The 6,000-nt window shown below is 37.7% G+C and overlaps 1 protein-coding gene across 1 annotated transcript in view; it reads right to left on the reverse strand.

The window, feature by feature from the left end:
• Window positions 1–5,777, reverse strand: part of LOC139741515 (DNA-binding protein RFX2-like) — a 29,693-nt gene extending 23,916 nt beyond the window's left edge. Inside the window, exon 1 of the mRNA XM_071652098.1 lies at window positions 5,742–5,777. The gene's annotated coding sequence lies outside the window, so the exon portion shown is untranslated. The remainder of the gene's footprint in view (window positions 1–5,741) is intronic.
• Window positions 5,778–6,000: the final 223 nt, after the last annotated feature.

Below are 6,000 nucleotides of genomic sequence, written 5' to 3' on the forward strand. Positions count from 1 at the left end.
AAAACTTTACTTTTTGAATAAAGTGCACATTTCTTCGACTTATTACTGACGTATGTTAAGGGTAATATTATTCCCCCGCCTTCTGAAAGAGAGAAGTCGAGCATTCTTTTGTTATGCGAGAAACATGGAAATATGCTGAATTTTCTTTATGCTTTCTTTATATAGTTGTACACATGTGACATCACAAGCTATACAGCCTTTTCATCCAGTCGTGACTGAGCAGAAACTTCAAGAATTCATAACTTTTGAAGGGATCGTCCCACTTTCCTCAAACTCTCAATGATGTGTTCTACTAATATTGCTGCATTCACTCAACCAACATGTCTATGAAGGTGAACTTGTCCTTTAACCACTCTCTGGAGGAGCACCTTGAGGCTGCCCTGAAATTTCACTGTCACTAACAGGGCCCAGATCTCATAAAAAGTTGCTTTGATAGCAGCTCCTGCTGCACTGACAAGCGTCACAAAATTGACAATAATCTTGCTTCCTAATTGGCTGTTGCTACTGTAAGTTACTATTCGACTCGAAGTTGTTATTATAGAAGAAGTTGCTATCCTTACATCTGTTACAATATGGGACCCTGGGCCCCACATCAACTTCTCTATTAAAAAGTTGTTCCATGTTGTACACCTGTATAATAACAGTTCTTGTTACGATGCCAAGTACTAGTATTAATCGTTTTTCTTGCTCGACTGTTAATACCAGTACCACAATTTGCTCATTCTCTAGCAAGCATTGCTATGCTAACATCTGTCATTTAAAAAAATTGGACCCTGGGCCACTCACTGGAGGGGGGCAACTTGAAGCTGCTCTGATTTTTGTTTGTTTGTTTGCTTGTGTTTTGTTTTTGTTTTTTGTTTTTTTTGGGGGGTGGGGGACTGCAAAAATATTAATTCTGCAGGACCTCTTATTGGTCAACAAATATATTTGGTCAATGTAATATGAATGATTTACTCAAAAAAATTCTGATGCTCTTCCAAAAAACTTGACAGGTTGCCACATGATTCAGAAACTATGGAGCTGCATGGAAACAGGCTGACTGTGTCAATTGTGCAGAAGATGACTTGGGCTGGTAAAGGTCACAATGATTCATGCAAGTGTGATTGTGAGATTGAAAGATCGCAGTGACAGTGTATGCACTGACGATGGCCTTCGATACGGCTTGTAATGAACAATAATTAATGTTTATGATCCTCTGAACTTGAAGTAATTATCAAAACAGATTATAAATTGATGCTACATATTCAATGACATGTAAGCGGAAGCACCTCTGGAATATAATGTATGCTATGCAGTGCACTCAAATTTCTGCTTATTTTTGCAACACTGTAAGTATCAGGTATACTATCTCCAGTTCACAATTAGTCACTATGCTTCTAGTACTCTACAGTCGATCACACCTACAAGGATTGTAATTGCTAATGCCATAGTAATGATACATTTCTACTGTACAACTCCCTCTGTTTCCGTCTTCTTATTTGGATTTCTTTGTTGTTTTTTTTCTATTCTGATAAAGAGTTCTCATTGACATTTTCTTCTCATGTTTGTCAGGAAACATTCAATAACAATTGGCAAAATGTAATCCTAATGTGTATTCTGCATTGATATTCATCTTAAAATCATATCACTACATCATGTAGTAGCAAATGTATCATAAACTTTCCTAATTCTGTCAAGGAAATGTTGGTTACAATATTGTTTACCTTATTCAAAAATACTGCTAAAAATCAAAGTCAGGCATGCATTTTGGAACAACGGGGGAAAATGCTTGCGAGCAAAAACTACTGCAGCCACTTTTCTTTTTCACCTTGAAATGAAGTCAACAATAAAGAAGTCAAAAGATGACTATTTAGAGATGAAATGTACTTTAATATCATTTAAGCAACTTTTCTACACTTTTGTGAAGAACCCCCAATGCAATGCAACACCAACACTCAGAAAAACCAAGTAAATTACTTGAATGTGTTTAAAGTGTTTGAATGTGTTTGAATGTCTCTGAAGTGTGTGAATTAACAAGTGAGCACTGTTTATAAATTCATAATTGTGTTTCATCAAGCCCTTGACTTACATACAGTGTACAGGTAATTGTCTAGATATGATCTTTTCTTAGAACTTCTTTTTTTTTCTTTTTTTAGGGGGGCAAGTAAAATTCATGTTTGGGAAGGTATTCTGCAACAATTTGAATTCTGCTTATCTGACAGGGCAAGTGGGGAAAAAAAAGTTATGTGTATGTAGCACCCTGCTTCACTCCCTTCAACCAATCAGGAAAGCCCTCCAAAAGATCAAGAATTTGTGGTGGCCCTGTTCATGTTCATTTGCATTCAGACTGCAATGTATTGTGTACAGTTTTGCCATTATGTACATGTAGGCTTCATGTGTGGAGAATCTGCACGAATCAATGTTGTAATAACAATTGGGGCATGCGAGAAAAAGACTGTGTATGGGGTATTCCATCTATTTCATATCAGTCAAAATAGTAAAATATGAAGTAAAAACATTCCGAAAAGGTATTTCAACATCTTCGAATTCTGTGAAGTGGTATAACTCGGGTAATATCTGCCACGTATCTGGAAATGTACTTGTACAATACATCAGATGGATACAGTTGTATTTCATACCGACTTGCAGTGCTACAAAGTATACAGCAGGCCCCTACAGCAGTTTTAACTATTCATCAAGGGGTGCAATGGGTCTCTAGCCGGAGCCAGCGGGGCAGGGTATGAGGAGCAATAGGGTTAGCCTATTGACAATTTCAGTGACACTTCTTGGTTTTGATTGCCTGAGATGCTCTGGTCACTGACTGCTAATATGGTAACTGTCTGAGACTGATAACTTGTTAGGGTTGACAACTTTAGAAACGGTGCCCTGAAGCTTCAAAATAATTAGGGCCTATACCACGACAAATGTGACAGACATACACTTGTAGGGTTACATGTATATATTTAAATGATCCAAAAAATTTCCTTATCTCTCCCCAGTGAAAGCAAATACTGTAAAACAAGGAACATTTGTGTGCATTTACAGGGCTGCCAACTCTCACGCATTGAGCGTGAGACTCACTCATTTTGGTCCTTTCTCACTCTAAAAGTTTATCTTATTTGCATGCATTTCTATTGATCTCACTCATTTTGACTCCTAAATTATAGCATTGGCCTATGGGAGTCTCACTCTCAACTAGTTTCCAGTGTTGGCAGCCCTGCATTTAATTTCACAAATTTTGCAAGAGCCAAGACCCCAATTCGCAAAATTAAAATGCATGCGAAAGTTCTTGTCTACACTACATGCATTGAATGCCAGTGGAAATTCACAAAAGAGGCTGTTGGCTCCAATTTGCGGAAATTTCATGCCGGGAATAGATCTTAATATTTGTTTTACAGTAACAGCTCTTTGAAACACATACATGTAGGACCTACAATGTAACACAACTTTTTTTTCCTGTACATCAACTATACAAATTTCATAATTATGTTCTAATGTTATAGCACGTTAATCAGATTGAGCAAATCGTAAAAAAAAAAACAAACAAACAAACAAACAAAAATCTTTCATGATTAGATGTCTGCATGACATTTTTTCTGTACGATGCCTAGCATGATTTTGGCAAAATGAACACTTGTAACTCACTCAGTAGGGTAGGCTTACAATTGTATATAATTCTACACATATTCCATTTTTCCTCCATCTTTTAAAATCACGCTAAATGCTGTTTAATGATCCCTTTCATTGAATTCAATCAAGCAAACTCTTTCCCTTCTCTCTTCTTTTTTACAGGTATTATCTGAGTCTTGACTATATCTATAGAAAATTCAATTTTAAAACAGAATGTTTGACAGTCTAATGTTCAGAAAACATATAATGTCTTATGTTCAGAATACAAAGATGTTGTCTGAACGAAGTACCATATGTTGCATCCTGTCCATAAATACCTTCTCTCGTAAGAAGTGGCCGTAGAATTTAACATGAATTATTATTTGCCAATTTATCACATCTTTCCTCACCTCCCGTCCTTATCTTTCACACATTAGCTAGAAAGACTACCGGTAACATTAGATGTGTAACATTAACCACAACTTCAAGAATGCTCCTAAAATTGAAAAATTAGAAATGTAACTCGAGTAAAACTCCCAGTTTTGGGCTGGCCTTCAGAATCCGAACACCTATCACTTATCACAAGCCAGCAAATTCTATCATCACAAAAAAAAGCTGGCACTGTCATTCATAACAGGATCAGGAAGGTGGCTTTATAAAATCACCTCCAAAAATCCATCTAATTCTCAAATCCCAAATTTTACAATAAAAAAACCCCGCAGAATCGGCGCAAGTTTTCCAAAGAGCGCCTAAATTACCATGGTAAGAACCAGGGTTGCCGAAAGAGAGCTAAAAATATAGAAATTAGCCGTTCCGTTGCGAGAGTTTCGCTTAGCGCAAGTTCGAAGTGTGATGGTATCCTCCAAAACACAAAAGAAAAAAAAAAATCTCCACAAGGGCCAATGCAGCTCAGTGACTAAATGTACCATACAGGGGTTGAATGCAAGTGCCAACTTGCCAGAATTCGGACACCAACGGGTGCCACAGTGTCCCCAATACAACCTTGCACCAACAAGGTATGGTGCAGCACATTTTTCAGCAGCCTTGTAAGCTCACTGACATTGAAAGCGCATGTAGTGCGTGTCCGCATTCTCGTGGATTATCAAATCAAAGTGATGTTTTGTTTTGGGATTTAGTGAAATTCTATGATGGAAAATTTAACATTAAATAAAAGAAATTGGACATAGTTAACATACATTGTTGTAGATATGACTCTGTGACGTTAGGTATGTCTATTTTAGGTAAACAAATATTGCAAAAAAGCCCAAGTGTCCGGAAACTGGTGGTGGTTTTACTCTAGACCGAGATCCACATCTAACATTTTAGCGTAATCTATCCACTATTTTGCAATGAATGCCAATGTAAGCTGTCCATTATTCTTTTTTTCCCAAGATCAGCCGAGGACTAATGTGTTTTCATTGGATTAACTATCTATAATCTAACTCTCCTTTTACTATGTGTGGATAGTTGTTGCCGGATGATACCGATACACGTTTCCCTTTCCGATCCGAGATTCATACGCTGTGCCCCGTTTACCCGCGTTCCCATTCATATGCATGCACATCACATACGAGTATCATGCATGCCAACACGCAAGTACCGTACCGCTATTCAAGCTGCGCAACCGTTACTACCGTCAAGCGTCAAGAGTCTGCCTAATCGCCAGCATGCAAAGTGCCCAGATTAGAATCCATGAATATTTACGAATTTGACGATTTATGATTATAAAAGCGAAAGAATATACATGATCATTAACTACTAATGTCTTAAAGTACGGTCATGGCCTGCACAGCTGCAGAATCAAAGTCCAATAGTCGGCATAAAATCGTCCAGTCGCTAAGTCGTTACGTAGCGTGATCAAGCAGGAACACTCATATCAGCGTACAACACGCAATGGCTGAATAGCGTGTTCGTACTACTTTGCAATACAACTTCCCACTCTCCACATCACACAACCCAATATCCACGAACGCACTTGAAAATTGCAAAATCGCCATTTTGGAACAATGAATTACTCTTCTACACCTAAGCCATCAGATTATCATTAAACAATTTGATAAATTAACTCTGTTCTGTGAAGTCCAGCGAATGGCTTCCACACACCATAAGGAACACACAACGTATACACGTAGGATAAAAAGGGAAAAAATTACCTTGTCGTTGGCGGGTAACAGTCGCCAGGACTACGGTGACTATGGCGTTTATTCTCAAGGCAACTGTTGCTAAACCTCATCACAAGGAAATCAAGTGTATTAGTCCGCACCGGAGATATATTTATTCAACAACCTGATTTCTTTGACATATATCAGCATCATTTGCACTTCAATATGTATAAAACAGAACTTTTTAACGATTGATTGTCAAAATCTACAAATTTATGGGGTTAAACATTTGCTTTCAACGCACACGGAA

Source organism: Diadema antillarum, unplaced genomic scaffold (genome assembly GCF_040938485.1).
Source record: "Diadema antillarum isolate AM-2024a unplaced genomic scaffold, OU_Dant_1.0 seq00000932_RagTag, whole genome shotgun sequence".
Lineage (NCBI taxonomy): Eukaryota > Metazoa > Echinodermata > Echinoidea > Diadematoida > Diadematidae > Diadema > Diadema antillarum.